The sequence below is a fragment of the Pristiophorus japonicus genome, chromosome 2, assembly GCF_044704955.1.
Source record: "Pristiophorus japonicus isolate sPriJap1 chromosome 2, sPriJap1.hap1, whole genome shotgun sequence".
Lineage (NCBI taxonomy): Eukaryota > Metazoa > Chordata > Chondrichthyes > Pristiophoridae > Pristiophorus > Pristiophorus japonicus.
Window position 1 is genome coordinate 203,259,297 of NC_091978.1, and position 23,143 is coordinate 203,282,439.

At 44.3% G+C, this 23,143-nt stretch overlaps 1 protein-coding gene across 2 annotated transcripts in view; it reads left to right on the forward strand.

The window, feature by feature from the left end:
• Nucleotides 1–23,143, forward strand: part of LOC139233019 (Kv channel-interacting protein 4) — a 259,879-nt gene that overhangs the window by 43,202 nt on the left and 193,534 nt on the right. The window contains exon 1 of one of the 2 annotated variants that reach the window (XM_070863536.1): nt 16,410–16,546. The exons of the other annotated variant lie outside the window; for it this stretch is intronic. The gene's annotated coding sequence lies outside the window, so the exon portion shown is untranslated. Of the gene's footprint in view, nt 1–16,409; nt 16,547–23,143 lie in introns of those variants that run through there. 2 annotated transcript variants of the gene reach the window in all.

Here is a 23,143-nt window from a genome sequence, read left to right on the forward strand (position 1 = left end):
ACCTTTTTTTGATCCCCCCAACACACACACCAGTGGCAACCGACACCACGGTTGACCACGAATCAGAACCCATCATCCACAGCAGCCCAGCAGGGCCCAACACCCCAGGCAGCCCAGAAAGGCCAGCTGCAGAGCAGCCCAGCGAGGGCCCAACAAATGATTCACTAACATCAGCTTTCACACCGAGACGATCAACCAGGGCAAGAAGGGCCCAGATTGACTCACATTGTAAATAGTTATCCTATTGACTTTGGGGGGGAATGTTAGAAAAGTGGACTTGTATTTACTCTGTACAGCCACCAGAGGGCTCATTCCCCGGAGTCTCAAGGGATCCCATAATCCCTTGGGAGCACAGGTATTTAAGAAGGCTTCACAGGTTGGAGAGGCACTCTGGAGACCTGCAATAAAAGACTAAGGTCACACTTTGAGCTCAGTGTTCAGTCTGGCTCTTTCTCCATACACTACAGATCATTATGTCAATCAGCTGATTTGATACCAGTGCAGCATTTTAGAGCTCCACGCTCCAGCTTATGTCCTCACTTAACCTTGCATAGCTGAGCACATGTGCAAGGCATGGAGGACGATCCACCAGCGCTATTTAAAGGAATCATCAACTACTTACAGGTTAGTTACTGATTTATTTCTTCTGGCTGTTGCTGCAATTCTCTGAGCTTTTGGTGCTTTCTATAGTTGGTTAAGTTTCAATAGTGTACTGGATACGATAGTCTATAGTAATGTTCCCGTTAAGCTGCACAGTCACGCAGTAAGCTTGGAAGTGCAGCGCACTAAATATAGCAGGCTGTGCAGGAAAGGGCTTCTATTTGCAGGCGCTCCCAATGTCTTCAGGTCCGCAGGAGTTGGTGGTTCAGAATGTCAATCAATCTTCTTGTTCTTCTTCACTCTCCTCTCCCTCTTCTTGGTCACCTACTGGGTGAGCAGGCTGCATTTCTTGGATGTGTAAAATGAGGAAGGCACAAGGGTGGAGTTGTGGTGAGGGGAGGGCGGGAAAGCAAGAGATGCTTGCGAGTAGGAAGATGACTTATGAGGATATCAGCATCCTGTATCCTTTCAGCCCTGCCACTGGCCAAGGCTTCAGCCTGACCCTGCCAAGAATGGCCTGCGCCATCTCCTCTAAGGGGGTGAGGTAAGGCTAGGAATGGGAGATGTGCCTCCTGTGTGGTACAGATTGTTGATAGATGAGTGATTGGAGGTGGCGTGGTTCGTGAATTGAATAGCGTGTAAGGCTAGTCATGCAATTGGTAGGAGACGGCTATTGGAGATGCATTCACTGACCTTGACCACTGGTCTGAGGACATAAAGCTTCTTTAGACACTGGAGCCAGATGTTGGGGGTGACACTACTGGTAGTGATGGCCTCGGTTATGTGGTCCTACATCGTTCTTTCTGGAGTGCCTCCTGGTCCCTGAGCGTAGAGGATCTCTCTTACAGTCTTGACCCCCTGCACAAAGCTAAAGTGCTGTATGCAAGAACCTGGGTGCTCCTTCTCTGGATTGCTGAGCCATTTGTGTTAGTGCTGAAGCACTTTTCTCATTTTTTGAGGTTTCGAAGAGAATTCAACTTTAAGTGCTGAAGAATCCCATTTGGGAATTCTTTTTAATGGTAAATTTTTTGTTGAAAGGCAGTAAGGGCTGAAAGTTGCATTTTTTCACTGCATTGTAATTTTTATTAGTTCTAAATGCATTGCCCCTTTAATTCATAGCCCCTTTAATTTCCCACAATGCCTTGCGAACTCCACAGCCTCATTTCATGATAAGTTGCACGATAAGTTTGCACTGCGCTACACATCACCAAAGTCCAGTGTGAATTTTTCAACGGTAGCGGTAATTCTCTTGGTGTACATGAATTTTTTCCCCTTGAGGTTTAACAAGCATCTTAAAGGAGGCAGAGATGCAAAGAGGTTTAGGGAGAGAATTTCAGAGCTTAGGGCCGAGGCAGCTGAAAGCACGGCCGCCAATAGTGGAATGATTAAAATCAGGGATGGGCTAGAGGCCAGAATTGGAGCAGCGCAGATATCTGGTAGGGTTAGTATTGTACAGTAGAATGCATGCATTTTCTTTGTTTAAAACAATGATTTAATCCATTACAACATTCTACAGAACCTGATGCAATCATTGGTAATATATCATTGCAAAGTCATTGTTATGCAAGGAGCTTATATATCCAATAACCTGATAATTCTGTTATTATTTTCAGATTATGTCATACAATTGATTTCCAGTTTGGTGTGTGTGTGTGGTGCTATTTTTGTTTAATTAATGTTTTCAGTTGCTTTGTGAATAAGCAATTATTTAGTAAGCAATATTTACAAATACATTTCATAAAACAAATATAAAATCATGAGTTCTTTATAATTTGTCTACAAATCACCATAACAATAATTGGTAATTAGCATCAGGGTTACTGAAAATGAGGTTATCAGACTATCCAATGGGTGACATGGGTCGATTTCAGAATATTTTCCAGGGCCATTTTAAGTTCCCAATCCACCCATGGTGATTGGGACCATGGAGCATCTGGTTGACAGCCCAGGATTAGAGCGAGACTCAGGAGTACACCCTATTCAGCAGCTCTCAATGTCTCAGGACTCAACCTTGAGATGAGTGGGCCAGAAAGGCCCATGATAACTAAAGGTCAAAACCAGTGGGCATGTCCCATCAGATAAACACACACAGTCTGGGGTGATGTTGATCAATGGATTTAGTCTCATTCTCAATGAGCACCAAATCCTTTCCAACAGGCAGGTTTATGATCTAGATTGGGTTATTGATCATATATGTGGAGCATGGCCAATGAACACCTGCCTTTAGCATTGACTCGGCCACAGCTACCACCTGTAAACTGCAGGTTAATTGAAGCTGCCTAGGTTAATGGATAATGGATGAGAGACAAGGTTATGTGAGTTTCATTTCATTGTTTAATGAGATGAATGGATTTTTAAGGTTGTTTATGATCTAAGCCCAGACTTTCAAGGTTTGTGTATCCTCTCCACTCTTTCGCACTTCATCTACTCTCGTGAAAGTGCAAGCTCTTATTATAGAAACAAAGAAACATAAAAATTTACAGCACAGAAGGAGGCCATTTCGGCCCATCGTGTCTGCGCCGGCCGACAAAGAGTCGCAGAGTCAGGAAAAAAGAGCTAACAATCCAGGTGTGAGAGTAGAGGTAGAATGGGACCAGAGAGAGGAGAGGTAGAATGGGACCAGTGAGAGGAGAGGTAGAATGGGACCAGTGAGAGGAGAGGTCAAATGGGACCAGTGAGAGGAGAGGTCGAATGGGACCAGTGAGAGGAGAGGTCAAATGGGACCAGTGAGAGGAGAGGTCGAATGGGACCAGTGAGAGGAGAGGTCGAATGGGACCAGTGAGAGGAGAGGTAGAATGGGACCAGTGAGAGGAGAGGTAGAATGGGACCAGTGAGAGGAGAGAGGTAGAATGGGACCAGTGAGAGGAGAGAGGTAGAATGGGACCAGTGAGAGGAGAGAGGTAGAATGGGACCAGTGAGAGGAGAGAGGTAGAATGAGATCAGTGAGCAGAGAGGTAGAATGGGACCAGAGAGAGAAGAGGTAGAATGGGGCCAGTGAGAGGAGAGGTAGAATGGGATGCAAAGGTAGCAGTAGATTGGGATACGAGAATAGAGGTGGAATGGGATGTGTGAGAAAAAAGGTAGAATGGGTCCAGTGAAGAGAGGTAGATGGAAACGGGCAAGAGTGGAAGTATAACGTGACCTGTTAGAGGAGGGGTGGATTGTTAACCTTGATAGATTTTTCTATCACTGGAAAACAGAGAAAAACAGATGGGAAAAATTTATAACTGGAAGTAATGTTGAATAAATATCAACCTTATTTACTTGCATTGTTATATATATGCTTTAAGTTGTTGTGGTTGTTGTAAAATTTGCCCATGTGCAAAAAAGTCGCACTCAGAAGAGTTCATGGCCCACTCAGAACAAATGAAAATTAGACGGAACATTGGTGTATAGTGTACAATAGTATCGGGTGCTGAAGTACATTTTTGCTGATTTAAATGCTTGTGCATGGACCAGTTGCTCCTAAACACGGTGGACCAGTAGGCCTTAATCTTCATATTGAACATGACTGGGGGAATGAGCAGAGGCCAAGCAGAGCAGGACAAGCTGCTGGATAAGTGAGATCTGTTAGAGAACAGATTTCATGCATGCTGTGGCACTCTGGAAGTCATTTTGCACACTGACATCCAGAACCTTGATGGCAGCAGTCTGAGCTTCCATGACAGCAAGCTGAGCTTGCATGACAGTAGTTTGAGTTTCCATTGCAGCACTCAGACTTTGGGTGGAAGCTGCTTTTGCTGCAATGGAATCAGCCATCATATGTTACATCATGGTTGGTCCCACAGGTGTGCAACTGGAGGAAGCCAATCATTCCATGTTGGAAAGGATGGGCTCGAAGCGGTGCCCAAAGCCCATGCCAATTTGGTGCTGGACTTCTCCATGCTCCTTGACATTGAGGGCAGGATTCCCAGTGCACAAAGCATTTAAGAACAAAAGAATATAAGAAATAGGAGCAGGAGTAGGCCATTTGGCCCCTCAAGCCTGCTCCACCATTTAATAAGATCACGGCTGATCGGAACATGGACTCAGCGCCACTTCCCTGCCCGCTCCCCATAATCCTTTACTCCCTTATCATTCAAAAATCTGTCTGTCTCCGGCTTAAATATATTCAATGACCCAGCCTCCACAGCACTCTGGGGAAGAGAATTCCATAGATTTACAACCCTCAGAGAAGAAATTTCTCCTCATCTCAGTTTCAAATGGGCAGCCCCTTATTCTGAGACTATGGTCTAGATTTGACACTTTTGTGCATATCGCCCAAACATGGGCATTATTTCCGGCGAGGGCGATAAAAATGGGTTTTCAGATCGCCGGCTTCTCGCCCATTCTCAAAGCATCTCGTCTCCATTTTTGAAATTGGGCATTACCGCAAGCGATCTGAAATGGGCAGTAGCGTTAAATCTCTCTGGCCGTAAAATGTCGCCGTCCTTAGCAACAGCAAGGCAACGCTCGATTCCCGTGATTCAGGAGATTAAGTGTCATCATGACATGCGCAGAAGAGGAGAGAGAGGGAGCTGAGGGGGACTGAAAGCGTGAGTGGCTGTTCTGGAGGCACGAGGGAGATTCATCAGCAGCAAAAAACCTACTAGGCACCAAAAACATAGTTGGCACCGAGATTTTGTCCAACAAATAAGATATAACATGGAAGGGATGGTGGAGGCCCTGGAGCTGGTAGCCAGGAACACTGGTGGCAGAGGGCTCCCAGTGCTCCCGGAGCACAGCACTGCACCCCAAGGTGCCGCACCTCAAGGTGCCGCACCCCCATTGCCTATGGCACATGAGAGCCAAGAGCAACATCTTGCTTCTGGCTCGGAGCACGTTCTCACCTCGGGACCGTCCTCTCCCGTATCCATCCAGCAGCGGTTCGGCAGTCATTCCCCTCCACCCCCCACCAATGAAGCATCGCCTGCGGAGCTCCTCGGCAGGTGGCTTGGAGTCAGGACGGGAAGGGGAAGGGGTAGAGGTGGGGGAGGAGAAGCGGGGTGGTGGTGGTGGTGGGGGGGGCGGAAGGGTTGTTTTTTACAGAAATACTGAAGATTTCAGACAAATGTTCGGTTTAAATGTTTTTTATTTAACAAAACCTTGTTGCGCATTGGCTCAGATAGCTCCACCGTTACACACTGTTGATTCCTTAACATCAAAGCGTATAATTACACTTAACTTCAATCAATTTAAAACTTTAACTGTCACCAAGGTGATGCCCACCATTGATGTATGACCCGCACATCCAGCAGTGTGTCAGTTTTGTAAATAACACCAACGTTCTTTCAGGCAAAGCGCTCATTGATGAGCTCCTGACAAAAGCTCTTGCAGCTATCATACCACCATGGACTCTTTCATGCAGTCTACAGGGGGGCGGGGGCATGGCTTCAGCATCTGCCTGATTGTCTGGGTCGATGTCAGCGTCCGCCTCCTCGTCCTCCTCTTCCTCTCTCTGGTGAGGTGGACTGTCAGACGCTTCAGGCAATTCTTGTCCCCTCCTGATAGCCAAGTTGTGTAGCATGGAGCACACCACCACGAATTGAGCTACCTGCTAAGGGTGGTATTGGAGGTCGCCTCCTGAGTGGTCCAGGCATCTAAAGGGCTGCTTAAGCACTCCAATGGTTTTCTCCACAATATTGCGAGTGGCTCTCTGGCTTTCATTATATAGCCTCTTGGCTTCGGTGTGGGTGTCATGCAGGTGGGTCATCAGCCAGGTGGCGAGGCCATATCCTTTGTCACCAAGCATCCAGCATTGACCTTGTGGCTGATTGTTAAACAAGTCAGATACAGTGCTCTCAAGCAGGATGTGAGCATCATGGATCCTGCTCAGAAATGTAGCATTCACTGCCTTATAATTTGCTGGTGGTCGACAACAAGTTGGACATTCAGGGAGTGGAATCCCTTGCGGTTCCTGAAAACCTCTGCATCCTGAAAAGGTGCCTGCATCGTGATGTGCATAGTCTGTTGCTCCCTGCACCTTGGGGAAGTTTGCGATTCTGGAGAATCCTAGAGCCCTCTCACTGTGCCTTCCTGGTCATAGGGAGGCTGATCAAGTCCCTCCTGCATGCATACAGGACTTCAGTGACCTGTCTAATGCAGCAATGTGTGGCATGCTGAGACAGACCGCAAATGTCACCAGCTGAGGCCTGAAAAGAACCCGACGCATAGAACGACAGTGCCGCAGTGACTTTGACCTCGACGGACAGTGCAGTACTGATGGTGCTGGCAGGCTGCAGATCTCCCCTTATGAGCTGGCATACCTCAGTGATAACCTCTTTGTGGAAGCACAGTCGCCGGTGGCAGGTGATGTCGGGCAAGTTGAGGTAAGACTGCTTCTCCCTGTACTTGCGGGGGGTGTAACGTCTGGTCCTCCTCATCAGTCTGGCACGTCTTACATTGGACACATAATGCTGTGGAGCATACCTTCGGCCATCTCGAATCTGCTGCATGTAATTGGTCATCAAGAGAGGGTGAGAAAGGACAGGCCCCATTGCAATAGCTCTCTGTTTTCCACCGATTGGTCACAAACAATGAATGTCCCGATGAAGACACCTATTCAATTCCAATCGGTCACAGTATGGTCAAGATGTGTGGACAGATGTTCACATCACCTCCAAAGACCTCCAGAGTACATCCGAACTCCCCCGAGGTTGAAGCAGAGCAGTCTTTTAAAGGGTGCGACATGTGATGTCGAACATGGTGTCCATAACGCTGTGATAAGTTCCGGTTAGTTCCACTTTTGCCGGGCGTTTTTTTGGGCGAGCGATATTGTGGCCGATATGTGTGCAAGGTGGTGAAAGTGATGGTGGGTGATCTCATGGCCGTTAGTTTCGGCAAATGTGATCTTTACAACAAAAAAAGTGGGCGGGCGGTATTATTGAATCGCGGTGTTAATTCCGTGTGGAAACTAACGCTGGCCGATATTATGGCCGTTGATTTTGCCCATTCTGATGATTCCGCCCCCAAAAATTGAGCGTGCGGTATTATTTTTTCCCGGCGTTACGCACATGGGGAAAGTAACGCTCAGCAGTATGTTTCCGAAAAATGCTCATCAGTTTCCATTTTGTGGCTAAATGAGCGATGTATGGGCGTTATACGTCATTTCAGCAGTAAAATGGGCGTTAAGTGGGCGTTAAGCAGGCAAACAACGTGGAAAATCGAGCCCCATGTCCCCTAGTTTTAGTTTCACTGTACACCCATCAGCAACTTTCTGTTGCCCAGCCCATTGAGTCCTCTGCAGCAGAACTAGTGTGCAATCTCACCCTCCATCAAGCTGGCACCTGTGCTATCCTTTTCCCCTGCCCTGACTGCAGCGCACTTGTGCCTAGTGTCTCACCATGTGCAGATCCCACTTCTATCCAATCTCTTAAATTATACGCAGTATCAGTATCTGAGCTGGTGGCTGTGACACTGAAATCAAGTGACAGTGTATCTTCATCTTCACTGTTTTCTTGCTCTTCTTCCGCTGCCTGGGTAGTTTGTAACTCTTGGGTATTTGAAACGAAGAAGGGACAAGGGTAGTGTTGTGGTGAGGGGAAAGGAAAATGTAAGAGGTGCATGCTTACACAATCAGCAGTTTCTCTGTCAGAAGAGATTGAGGGATGAGGGAAAAGTAAGAAGGAGGATTAGAAATGAGAATACCGTCATCTTGTGCAAAAGAGATCATCATCATCATCATCATAGGCAGTCCCTCGGAATCAAGGAAGACTTCCTTCCACTCTAAAAATAAGTCCTTAGGTGGCTGAACAGTCCAGTACGAGAACCACAGTCCCTGTCACAGGTGGGACAGATAGTCGTTGAGGGAAAGAGTGGGTGGGATTGGTTGGCCACACGTTCTTTCCGCTGCCTGCGCTTGATTTCTGAACGCTCTCGGCGATGAGACTCGAGGTGCTTAGCGCCCTCCCGGATGCACTTCCACCACTTAGGGCGGTCTTGGCCAGGGACTCCCAGGTCTCAGTGGGGATGTTGCACTTTATCAGGGAGGCTTTGAGGGTGTCCTTGCCCACCTTTGGCTCGTTTGCCGAGAAGGAGTTCTGAGTAGAGCGCTTGTTTCGGGAGTCTCGTGTCTGGCATGCGAACAATGTGGCCTGCCCAGCGGAGCTGATCACTATCCCAACCTCTGTCGTCGAGCTACAGTACATAGATGATGCCTGTGTCTGCGCACATACAGAGGCTGACCTCCAAGTCATAGTCAACGTATTTACTGGGGCATACGAAAGCATGGGCCTTATGTTAAACATCCGTAAGACAAAGCTCCTCCACCAACCTGTCCTCACCGCATAGCACTGCCCCCCAGTCATCAAGATCCACGGTGCGGCCCTGGACAACGTGGACCATTTCCCATACCTCGGGAGCCTCTTATCAACAAGAGCAAAAGAAAGGGAAGTATGTCACTGAGTGTCGTGCAATAAGTGTGGGTAATGTGGCTGTCCTGGTGGAATAGCTGACAGTGTGTGAAACCTGTGAGATATGGGTTTGAGGCTTGCAACAGTGCTAAGTGTGAGGGTGTGATGAACCATATCAATTTTAGGTATGAGTCTTGATTGGTAGAGACGATTGGTAGGTGACTGAAGGGGATGTGGTGAATTGAGCAGTGGCTGAGGTTAGTGGTGCAATTGGTAGGATATGACATGTTTGTTGGGTGTATGTCATTTGGAAGATTATTTGGTATTCATGTGTTTTTTTTTTAAGATACATCTGTCATACAAGCTCAGTCCAGCTTGAAAAATTTGTGAAGGATTTCTGTTAACTGCGATACCACTCAAATGCATTTCTCATATTTTGTAGCTGAAGTGCAATCATATTGTGCACAGTTAAACAGAAGTAATACTAATATGCCATCTGAAATTCTGTGACCATTATATTATGGACAATTTAGGGTGCAAGAGCTTCAAACTGACGACAAGCTCGAGGCATTTACAAGTGAGCACAAGTGGCGTGAAGCCACAACCATAGCAGCATTTTCACTTTGAATTTATTTCCCACCTATCGTGCCTCCAACCCAGCAGGAAATAGACTTGTTTCATTATCTTTACTAAATGGTACGAGGACTTCTCCTCCCTGCTGCTCTGATTCAAAAAGCATGTGGGAAACTTGTTAATTATGCAATTAAATATTTATTCAGTGGGTATTTTGCATCTGTGGTGTCTGGAGTACGGAAATGTTCCTTGTGAGACAGAATTGGAGGAAGTCGAGCCCCTGAAAAGATAGCCGCAGTAAAAGGAAATAATTAATTTTGATATAAATCAAGGTAATGAACATCGTTCTTTAATTTAGTGCCTTTCGCTGAGTTCAAACTGCTCTGAGCAGTATTTGTTTCATCATTAACCGTATAGTTATTTCACATAACTAACTAGAAATAAATAGATAAATGGATAACTTTACAATGGATTTTCAGCATAAGGCTTTCTAATGTTAAAGAGACATTGGCCCTGAATATGTGGTCGGCGGCGTAGCTAAGGAGTACGCCGCGACCTCCGAATGGAATCCACACTTACTTGCTGCGAACCCCCTTTGAGAAGTTGCGTTGTTTCGCTGCGGAGTTGTGCCCATGGATCCCAGGAGTGCACTGTTGTACATAAGCATACCTGGGATCATGAGGGGAGTGGGGGGAGGGTTCTCCTTTCACTAGCCAATCAGGAGACATAGAAAGCAAGGAATACTTGGGGATGGATTTTGGGCTTTTGCGATTTCGGGGTGTTAATTGTGGCGGGGCATTAAAGATAACGCCTGGAAATAGTTTGTGCCCTCGACTGCAAGTTTCAGCAAAAATGTAAGATGGAGGAGCATTGGCATTAAGTCAGGCATTGCACAACGGACTTTGTGCACCAAGCCGAAACTTGCAGCGGTAACTAAGTTTCATTGTTGTTTAATGCCCTGCAACATAACGTTGTATATCGTATGGTTTTATTTTGGTGGGGGGAGTTTTAGTGACTTTGTTTCAGTAAAATTTAATAATCATCATTTGATATTGGTGTCTTGTGCATCATTCCAACGTTCACCGGAGATGTGCCTTTATGGGGACACATAGTGTGTCCAGTATTAGCTCCATCCCTCAGTTTCCTCTACTTAGGAGAGCCGGTCCATTACGAGCTGGCGACGCTCGACTCTTGGTCTGGCAGCATCTCCACGCTGCCTCCCCCATGGATGGGGTGGCTTTCCACTCGGAGCCTCACCAGGCTCCTCTTCATTGTTCTCCTCCTCCTGAGGTGGGCCTGCAATCCCCACTGGCAATACCTGGCCTCTCATGATGGCCAAGTTGTGCAGCATGCAACACACCACAATGAACTCGAATACCTGTTGAAGGAAGTATTGAAGGCTGCCTCCAGAGCAGTCCAGGCATCGGTCTGCCTGTAGGAGATAGCATATCTCTGTCAGCACTTATTTTTGGAAGTGCAGCCTGCTCACACACTGCTCCTCAGAGAGCTGGAGGTATGTGCGTTGGTGCCTGTAAACCCGTGAGGGATAAGCCCTCCTCCCCAGATGTCTTCGGCCTCTCATCCATGGACTGACATGGCCAAGAGCCCTTCTTCTAACTTGACACCGCCTGCCAATAGCATGGAACATGATGTGCTGATGAATTAGTGATGCCCACATTAAATGTTCTCAGTGAAGTTGTAAGGACACTGTAATGGCAGATAAAAGTGAAGTTTGCAAGTTGGAGCTTCACACAGCGTTATGTGCACAACCGTTGTAGTCAATGTGACCTGCAATGTAGGATCCTCATCCCTCCATTTAAAAATCCTGCCAATACCGCCTGCAATACCCTGGGACCGCCTGGTTTTTTCAGGTGTTTCCTGGGGCAGGCGTTAAATGAGGCGTTAAGGAAGAATGTTCCATCGGGGGTAATAGCGGAGCATTGATGTCACCATCACACTAAAAATGGACGGTGGGGATGGTAGGTTTTTGTGCCGGCACTAACCATTAGCCGAATCTACTGGCCGGGCAGTAAATCCTGGATGCCCGGCATTACGCCTAGAAACAGCATTTAACACCGCATCAGGGGCACTAACTGAGGCCCAAAATGGACAAAAGTCCAGCCACTATGGTGATGATTTTCAGGGCCTCCGCCCAGCAGGAGCAAGACTGTGGCAGTCTGCAAATAGAAATATAGAAACATAGAAAGTTACAGCGCAGAAGGAGGCCATTTCGGCCCATCGTGTCCATGCCGGCCGACAAAGAGCCGCACGGCCCTTGGTCAGCAGCCCTAAAGGTTATATATAAACCTATGAACAATGACGGAAAGGCAAAGAGCATCCAGCCTAAACCAGTTCGCCTCACACACCTGCGACACCCCTTACACTGAAACATTCTACACTCCACCCCAACTGGAGCCATGTGATCTCCTGGGAGAGGCAAAAACCAGATAAAAATCCAGGCCAATTTAGGGAGAAAAAATCTGGGACAATTCCTCTCCGACCCATCCAGGCGATCGAAACTAGTCCAGGAGATCACCCTGGCCGTATTCTATTATCTGCAGTACTTACTATTATATCTGCTCCGTCCAACAAAAGGTCATCCAGTCTCATGCCAATTACCAGCTCTAGGTTCATAACCCTGCAGGTTATTGCACTTTAAATGCCCATCCAACTATCTCTTAAAAGTGGTGAGGGTTTCTGCATCCACCACTCCTCCCGGCAGTGAGTTCCAGATCCCCACAACACTCTGCGTAAAGAAGCCCCCCGTCAAATCCCCTCTAAACCTTCCACCAACCACCTTAAAACTATGCCCCCTCCACCAATGGAAATAGGCTCTTACTATCCACTATATCCAGGCCCCTCAATATTTTGTACACATCAATAAGGTCTCCGCTCAACTTCCTCTGTTCCAATGAGAACAAACCCAGCCTATCCAATCTATCATCATAACTAAGATTCTCCATTCCAGGCAGCATCCTCATAAATCTCCTCTGCACCCTCTCTAGTGCAATCGCATCCTTCCTATAGTACAGCAACCAGAACTGCATGCAGTACTCCAGCTGTGGCCTAACCAAAGTATTATACAATTTAAGCATAACCTCCCTGATCTTATATTTTATGCCTCGGCCAATAAAGGCAAGCATTCCGTATGCCTTCTTAACCATCTTATCCACCTGGCCTGCTACTTTCAGGGATCTGTGGACAAGCACTCCAAGGTCCCTTTGTTCATCTACGCTATTAAGTGGCCTACCGCTTAATCCTTTTCTTCTTAACCCTTCCAAAGTGCATCACCTCACACTTCTATCAATTAAATTCCACTTGCCACTGCTCCACCCACCAGACCAGTAGATTGATATCCTCCTACAGCCCATGACTTTCCTCTTCATTATCAACCACACAGCCAATTTTAGTGTCGTCTGCAAACTTCCTAATCATACTCCCTATATTCAAATCTAAATTGTTGATATATACCACAAAAATCAAGGGACCCAGTACTGAGCCCTGTGGAACCCCACTGGAAACATCCTTCCAGTCACAAAAACATCCATCAATCATTACCGTTTGCCTCCTACCTTCAAGCCAATTTTGGATCCAACTTGCCACTTTGCCCTGGATCCCATGGGCTTTAACCTTCATGACCAGTCTACCATTTGGGACCTTATCAAAAGCTTTGCTAAAGTCCATATATACTATATTGTACGCACTACCCTTATCTACCCTCTTGCTTCCCTCCTCAAAAAATTCAATCAGGTTAGTCAAACACGATCTTCCCTTAAAAAATCCGTGCTGACTGTCCCTAATTAATCCTTGCTTTTTCAAATGTAGATTTTTCCTGTCTTTCAGGATTTTTTCCAATAATTTTCCCACCACTGAGGTTAGGCTGATAGGCCTGTAATTACTCGGCCTGTCCCTTTCTCCCTTCTTAAACAAGGGTACTACATTAGCAGTCCTCCAATCCTTCGGCACCATGCCCAGATCCAAAGACAACTGGAAAATGATTGTCAAGGCCTCTGCTATTTCCTCTTTTACTTCACTCAACAGCCTGGGATGCATTTCATCCGGGCCTGGGGACTTATCTACTTTCAAAGCTGCTAAACCCCTTAATATTTCCTCTCTCACTATATTTATTTCATCCAGAATATCACACTCCTCCTCGATAGCAGTATCTGCATTGCCTCTTTCTTTTGTGAAAACAAATGCGAAGTATTCGTTAAGAACCCTCCCAACATCTTCCGCCTTCACACAAAGATTATCCTCATGGTCTCTAATAGGCCCTACCCTTTCTTTAGTTACCCTTTTAATCTTAATATATTTATAGAACATCTTTGGGTTTTCCTTAATTTTACTGGCAAAGAATTTCTCATGCTCTCTCTTAGCATTCCTAATATCCTTTTTAATTTTGCCTCTTAACTTTTTATATTCCTCAAAGATTCTATAGTATTTAGCCGTTGGTATATGACATAAGCGACCCTTTTTTTCGTAATCCTCCCCTATAAGTCTCTAGACATCCAGGGGGTTCTAGAATTATTTTTCCCAGCCTTTTTCTTTAAGGGCACATGTTTGACCCGAGCCTTCCGGATCTCCTCCTTGAATGCCTCCACTGTTCCGACACTGATTTACCCACAAGTAGCTGTTTCCAGTCCACTATGGCCAAATCACTCCTTAACTTAACAAAATTAGCTTTTCCCCAATTTGGAATTTTTATTCCAGGCCTATCCTTGTCCTTATCCATAACCAACTTGAACCTGACTGAATTATGGTCACTGGCACCCAACTGCTCCCCCCACTAATACCCCTTCAACCTGCCCAGCTTCATTCCCCAAAACGAAATCCAAGACCGCCCCCTCTCGTGTTAGGCTTGCTACCTACTGACTAAAAAAGTTCTCTTGAATGCATTTCAAGAATTCCACACCCTCTATACCTTTCACACTAAATTTGTCCCAATCAATATTTGGATAGTTAAAATCTCCTACTATTACTACCCTATGGTTTTTGGACTGCACAGCAATTTGCTACATATTTGCTCCTCTATCTCCCTCCCACTGTTTGGGGGTCTATAATACACGGCCAGCAGTGTGATCGCCCCTTTTTTATTTTTCAATTCACCCCATATGGCCTCATTTGATGATCCCTCTAACATATTATCCCTCCTCACCGCTGTAATAGTTTCCTTAATCAGACGCCCCCACCCCCCTTTTATCCCCCTCTCTATCTTGTCTAAAAATCCTGTTGCCAGGAATATTGATCTACCAAACCTGCCCCTCTTTCAGCCATGTTCCTGTAATGGCTATAATGTCATATTCCCAAGTGTGCTCTTAGCTCATCCACCTTATTCGCTATACTCGCATTAAAGTATATACCATTCAGCAAAGGAAGACCGCCTTGCTTACTACTTACTAAGCCCTGCTTACTACTTACTAAACCCTGCTTCCTCTGTGTTACAGATTTGCTTTCTAGATTCTTGCTATTCAATTTCTTCTTTACTTCCTTCCCTTTTGAATTTGTTCTCCGGTTCCCATCCCCCGGCCAAGCTAGTTTAAACTCTCCCCAACAGCACTAGCAAAACTCCCCACATGGATATTGGTCCCGGCGCTGTTGAGGTGCATCCCGTCCGGTTTGTACAGGTCCATTCTCCCCAGAAACGGTCCCAATGCCTGAAGAATTTAAAGCCCGCCCTCCTACACCAACTTTCCAGCCACGTGTTCATCCTCTCTATCCTTCTATTCTTATACTCATTAGCACATGGCACCGGTAGCAACCCAGAGATTACTACCTTTGAGGTCCTACCCTTTAATTTTCTTCCTAGCTCCCTGAATTCTTCCTGTAGGACCTCATCCCTCATTTTACCTATGTCGTTGGTCCCGTTATGGACCACGACCTCCAGGTTTTTAACCTCCCCCCATCCCGCCAGGATGCCCTGCGTCTGCTCTGTGACATCCTTGACCCTGGCACGAGGGAGGCACAAAACCATTCGGGAGTCACATCTATGTCCGCAGAAATGCCTGTCTGTTCCCCTAACTATAGAATCCCCTATCACTAAGGCTCGGTTATTCTTCGTCCCTCCCCCCCTGTGCAGCTGTGCCACCCATGGTGCTTTGAACTTGGCTCTGGCTGCACTCCCCAAAGGCACCATCGTACTTACCGGTACTTAGAAGTGAATATTGTTTTGAAAGCAAGATGGACTCACGGGGAGACTCCTTCGCTATCTGCCTAGCACACTTACTACGTCTGGTGGTCAACCACTTCCCCTCTACCTGCACGCCTTTAAGCTGAGGGGTGACCACCTCCTGAAACGTACTATCCATGTAGCTCTCAGCCTCACGGATGCACCGTATTGACTCCACCCGCTGCTCCAGCTCCGAAACACGGAGCTCGAGCAGTTGAAGCTGGAGACACCTCCTGTACACATGGTTGTCTAGGCTGCGCGAAGCATCCAGGACTTCACACATGCCGCAGGATGTGCACTCCACGGGATTGAGCTGCACTGCCATCCCTCTAGTTAGACTTGTCTAGTTTAATATTTACTTAAAAAGAAATAGAGAAAAGAGAGATATTTACCAACTCACCTCACCGACCTCTGTGGCCTCCCAAACTCACCGACCTCTGTGGCCTCCCGACCGATCATCCTTCGAACTCCCGATCTCTCGGCGTCCGAACTCCCGACCTCTGTGGCCTCCGAACTTCGAACTCCCGACGTCCCAGCCTCTGACCTCTCAGCCTCCGAACTCTCGACCTCCGAATTCCCGGCCGCCGAACTCCCGACTCGCTGACCTCACAGATCCTACCGACTTGCCGACCTCCCGACTCACCGACCTAGAAGTATCTAGGCTGATACTTCAGTGCAGGACTGTGGGTGTGCTACAATGGCAGTGCTGTGTTCCATCATTTCCAATCTGTGATGGAAAAGGATGGTCAAGCAGAAGCCTGACTTTCATATACAAATCATGGTCCTACACCGGTTGTAGGACCGCTCATTGGTGTTAGGGTTGAGCAGCCTAACCAGCGGTCCTTAAGGGGACCATTACACACCACTTCAGAAATAGGTAAGTCAAACTTTTGTGCGTGAGTGCTCCTGCTGGCCTCACAAAAATCTTCCAGCCCGTTGCAGGCCCATTCGCCCTCTCCCCAGCTCAGCGATTGTTTTCGTTTGGCATTTAACATCAGCTCAGCTCCATGGAGGAACCATTGGACTTCCTGCTGCCTCCACTGCCCCCCGCCCCCACCCCAATGGGTGAGTAGCCTGTGAATGCTGATTTAGCACTTGCAGCTCGCTGGTATGGACTAAATGAGGCTATCAAAATGGCTCATGCCTATTGTTGAGGGCAATTGTGTAAGCCGGCAAGATCACATCGCAACCATCCACCTCATGTCCACTTGACGTCAATATCAGCCCCTATGGGGTCTCTTTGAACACAGAGCAGGATCAGTGAGTGGGGGGTGTGAATTGGGTGGTGCACCCAAAAATTGGGAAGGAAGTGAGGCCCAGCCAATTTTAACTGCCAGACCTCATTTTAATTTTTCACACTGTCTCAGTAAAGTTATTAAGGCCGTGGACAGGAGCAGGAATTTGGGCTGGAGCCAGTCGCGCCCAAGGATAAGGTACCTGGCATAACTTGGGGCTTCCCAAATACGTACTGGTATAGGGATGGGAAGGTAAGGGAGTGGTAGGGGAGGCCCAGGGATCCCTCCTGTTCTTCCTGCTTCCCAAGGAATGCTCCCAAAGAGTAAAATATAAAACTTACCTTGAATTGTTCCGGCCACTCTGCTGCCACCAGGTTAAAGGAAATATGCACTGCATGTTCATTTATAAATGTTTCCTATTTTATCAGTCCGTATAGATATATTTTACAGTTTTTCTTCAAAATCTTAGCTCAAGAATGGAGTTGGGTAAAACTGCACTTGTGCAACCTCATTGAAAAAGTAATCATTAGACTTGAAGTTTTGTATTTAATTTCCCTTTTTATTGCTTCATTTATTGAATGCAGATTAATGTCAAATGCACAAGAAAAGCCGGGACTTATTTCTTTTTAATGATTTTTTTCTCAGTCTGACATTGAATTTTTCATTGTCTAAGTATGTGTTCATTTTATAGTAATCATGGTTTTGTGCTTGTACCTTATTTACAATCCTTTAATTGTCTATATGTAAATCACTGGAAATTGAGTAGTTTATATTGCTTTAATGTCTCATTTTAACCATTTCAACCCAGTCCGCTAGAGAATGGATTCTAAAATTCAGAAATCTAGGCAGATTGTACAAAACTAAAATAATTCTATGCTTTAAGAATCTAGCACATTGAACAAGGGATGTTATTAATAATCTCATTTGAAGATATAAAGTTTGTCTCAGGGGTTCTTGACAGCACATGCTGTTTGTATGTTGGTTTACGTGGAATACAAAGACTTATTGTACCTCGGTACTTTGTATATTTTGGGTTTTGCTACCAGTTAAAGGTTTTTATTTTCGCAAGGCAATATGCAGCTGTAGCATTTAGTTGTAAATGATCAAACAACAGATGTATGTGTATGTAATGTTCCACGAGAAGCAGTTTCTTGAGATTCCCTAACTAATGGATTGAACCAAATGTGCTGTCTTTCAGATTGTCAAAAAGTAGCAATGAAAGCTTATCAAACCTGATGGCATTTCAAGGGTAAAAAGATGCTTTCCCCTTGTTTAAGCAAGTTTAGATCTCAAAGCAGGTTGCCATATGTTTCCCCCCAGTGTAAGTTTTAATACTTATTAATCTTTTTTTCTTCAAATTGATACACCAACGTCTCTTGCTAGTTCCAGTTAACAGATGTTTCCAATAGCAGGGATCGGTAGCATCACTGTTGGATGTGATGTTGTGTAAAGGTTACTGGTCACAGGAGCATTCTTGGAGAACTCAATGCTAATAAAATCAGCTGCTGATGAAAGCATAATATGAAAGGTTCAGATGCCAGTTTAGAGCAATCATTGTGGTCAATTAGTTTTAGTATAGCAATGGAAAGGTAGTCTCCACTACATGTTTGCTCAGTTCAGGTTTTAACTATTTTCACTAGCAGCACTGGATTACTCTGCCCTTGTAAAAACAATAATGGCATGATTTGTTTAGTTGAAAAATGTTGAGTGTGGAATGGGAGTCAGAGGGTCTACAGACTGTTGGTATTGTCGTGATTATCTGTGCATCTCTCAAATTGCTCCATTTCCTAGGTCTGATCGATTTTTCTGAAGGTAAGGAAGTTACTGTTTGTTTCTAGCAGTATGAAGTGCAGTGTGTAATGTTGAATTCCCAATGCGTGGCATTGTGTTTAGCCAAGTTTCAGTATTTACACTGACAGTCATCTTTGACTATTGACTATGCTTTACATGTTTTTAAAAACACATAATTAGTGTCATGGAATCTGAAATAATGGTTTTCTATAATTATAATGTTGAAATTAGAAGAGTTAAATTTGGTTCCTGACCTGAGGACAGCTTATTCCTTTGGATAGATAACCTCTCGAGACCCTGGGCCACTGTCAGTCGGGCCAATATCCCACTTCCTTCATCGTTGCTCACTGTATTAACTCCACAGGGAAAATTGTTATGAGCGAGAGCGCATAGATGTCCTGATCCTAGCCTTTTATTTTTAGCTCCTGAGATTCTGCTTTTACTCTCAAGTATCACTCATATTATGTCAAGAACATAAGAGTGCTATCACCAGATTTGATATTTCATGTCTGGCTGGATGTTACTCTTTCTCCCCCTTGTGTTTTATTTTTTATATTAACTATCTTACAGAACAGATTCATCTTATTAATTAATTCCAGAAATTATCAAAAAACTTTAAATTACAAAAAAAGTAAAATCCAAAGAATGGATGAAAATGAATGCCCATTAATCATTATATTACAAATTCCCAAGTTAATCAATGCTATAAACACTCGGGAAAGATTGCAAGCCATATCTGGATTAAATTATCATTTTTTTAATTTATTGGTCATTTTATTATAAAATAACAATGTATCCTTTCAATGTTCAAAGCTAGTAAATATTTCAAATGAATATATCTGTGCTGAGCGTAACTAAAACTATTATTGAATGTATCAATCCCCTAGGGAGTCGCTGGCAACGCCACTATGCGTGTCCAATAGCAAAATGCTGACAAAGATTGTAATTTGAGGTTTGGGGAGATATTGCAGTGGAAAGTGAAGTAGTATGGATTTAAAGGAAGTTTTATTAGAAAGCATCATCACTCATGTATTTACAACACTTGAACAAAAAAAGACACACTTATTGTTGATGCGTTGTCTCAAATAATTTGGTGAAAGAAAGTGTTTGAGCAAAAAAGTTTTAGTTGGTGGAGTGCTGCGTACCTAATCACTAGTGCCTGCCAAATCACAGCTGAGCTCTGAAAGTTTTTCTCACAAACAGAACTAACTAAAATGTCTGGAAATTACTGTTGGTAATGTTATTGTGCAAACTCTTAACAAACATATCAAATTCCTCTCATTAGTGGAGTTTAAATTAGTAGAGTTTTATATAAACAGGTTGAGCGTCACTGATTTCCAGACTTATATTCCATAATCCTTCAATATGTGTTTTGTTTATACAACATACTTAAACTTTAAAAAAAGGTAAGTAATCATTAAGAATTTGTGCACACTCATATTTAATATTTTCAAATATTAAGTAAAGAAGTGGCTACAGGTAAGATGATATTCGTGGAATTCCTGCTGTCCAGAACTCAAATGAAAATAATCACTGTGAGTACAAATGTGTAATTCTGTTTTGTCCTCAAGCTAAAATTATTGACAGGATGAATGTCACCTTCTATTTATTGTATCCTGCTTTAGCAGTAAAATCAGGAGCTTAAGAACAGAGAAGTGAATAGGAGCAGTCGTTCTGAGCAAATCATACTGGAAGATTTTGAGGCATTATCCAACTCTTGTGCACAGATAACACATCTCAATATGAAATCTGAGTATCCATCAAACGGCAAGATAGGTGGGAGTTTTATATTGTTAAAGTCCTTGATAGTAGTACTTAGAATCATAGAATCGTAGAATGGTTACAGCACGGAAGAAGGACATTCGGCCCATCAAGCCCATGCCGATTCTCAGCTAGTCCCACTGCCCTGTCCTTTCCCTGTAACCCTGCAATTTTTTTCCCTCAGATACTAATCCAACTCCCTTTTGAAAGATAAAATTGAATCGCCTCCACCCGCTCCTCAGGCAGAGCATTCCAGATCTTAACCACTCGCTGTGTAAAAATGTTTTTTCTTACGCCGCCTTTGGTTCTTTTGCCAATCACCTTAAATCTGTGTCCTCTGGTTCTCGATCCTTCTGCCAATTTTGCTCTATCTACTCTGTCCAAATCCCTCATGATTTTGAACACCTCTATCAAATCTCCTCTCAATCTTTGCTATTCTAAGGAGAATAACCCCAGCTTCTCCAGTCTATCAATGTAACTGAAGTCCATCATTCCTGGAATCAATCTCACAAATCTTTTCTGCACCTTCTCTAAGGCCTTCACATCCTTCCTAAAGTGTGGTGCCCAGAATTGGACACAGTACTGCAGTTGGGGCCGAACCAGTGTTTTATACAGGTTCATTATCATATCCACACTTTTGTACTCTATACCTTTATTTATGAAGCCCAGGATCCCGGACACGTTTTTAGCCACTTTCTCAACCTGCCCTGCCACCTTCAACAATTTATGCACACATACCCCAGTTCTCTCTGTTCATGCACCCACTTTAGGATTCTACCATTTAATTTATATGTCCTCTCCTCATTCTTTCTACCAAAATGCATCACTTCACATTTTCCTGTATTAAATTTTATCTGCCACATGTCTGTCCATTTCATCAGCCTATCTATGTCTTCTTGAAGTCTATCACTCTCCTCCTCACTGTTCACAATACTTCCAAGTTTTGTGTCATCTGCAAATTTTGAAATTGTGCCCTGTACACCCATGTCCAAGTCATTAATATATATCAAGAAAAGCAGTGGTCCTAGAACCGACCCCTGGGGAACACCACTGTATACCTTCCTCCAGTCCGAAAAACAACCATTCACCACGGCTCTCTATTTCCAGCTAATGTCATATCCATGCTGCCACTGTTTCTTTTATTCCATGGGCTTCAATTTTGCTGCCAAGCCTATCATGTGGCACTTTGTCAAATGCCTTTTGGAAACCCATGTATAATACAACCCTCTCTGTAACCTCATCAAAAATCTCGATCAAGTTGATTAAACACAATTTACCTTTAAAAAAATTCCTGCTGGCTTTCCTTGATTAATCCACCCCTGTCCGAGTGACTGTTAATTTTGTCCCTGATTACTGTTTCTAAAAGCTACTTGGTAGCACAACAGTCCAGGAGGCATGATGAAGTAGTCTAATACTGGGGGAGCAGTAAGTACAGTCAAGAGGTGTGAGAAACAAAATCCATTTAAAACATTTTGTTTATTGAAGTGAGATCCTTGTTTGCATTAATGGCCTCATGCTGTTTGTACAAAGACAGGTTGCAAAAGACCTAACTAGATTTGGAGAATGGGGTTGGGACTATGCAGAGATTGAATGATAACGTAGTCCCAGTTTTACTCTATACTAGTTATGGAATGGATTGCAGTAAGTGGGGATTTGGTTGAACATCCCAAAAATTGGTTAGATTCCTGATTCTGTGAAGAATAAAGGGATAATGTTGCACGAAGCCAGGAGATAGATGTAAGAGGTGCAAATATACGGATCTACATCGCAGAAAAGGCTGAATGGGCTGGACAGTCATTTTCATTCTTGCTATTGTATTTCTTATACAGCTCTGCAGTCAAACTGCAACATTTTTATATAATACTATTAGGTATCCAATGGCATTGCTCACAGTAGCCCTGAAATTCTGTGGAGGTTCTACTGATCTCTCATCATAACTCCAGTGGGAGACTTAGTTTCAGCTAGTAAAATCTCTGTGGACATGAGTCAGAGGATATCCTACAGTTTGACAGTTAAAATATATGGCAAGAAGCAAGTTTGAAACTTACAGGAAATGTGCACTATACCCAAGACTTTTAATATATTACCAGTTAATCCCTTGTATCATTGCACATGGGAAGATAAGACCAAATGTAGTCTTTAGTGAAGCAGAGTTACAGGGCAGGCGATAATTGGAGATAGACGTGCAGATGTAATTCAGTCCCTATTTTAAAGTCATGTATTCTGTGCATAGTTTTATATAATATTTTGATCGTTATATTATGTATAGTTAATTTGCAAAACTTATGGCAGTTTGGAATGCAGAAAAGTAGAGTTGTTTGGAGCACAGGAGTTTCTCTGCAGCACAGGCTGAGGAACTGGGAGATGAAAAATATCCTGACAGATGGGTGCAATTACAGCATGATATTTTACATAGGGAGTTGCCATTTTATAAATGTTGACAAAGGAATTTACAATGGGAAAAGTTGACATAAAAACGTAAAAACAAGAAGTTGACCTTCCATTCTGTTGCATCTAGGGAGTCAAAATCTAATGTAATCTTCAGGTGAAGTAGGATTCGAGGGGAGGGGAATAATTCGACCAGAATACACAGATGTAAGGTTTTTAATAAGATGTATTGATAGGAAAATTTAATTGGAGCTGTTATAGATAGGATGTAAGATTTTTTTAATCTTATAGATATAGAT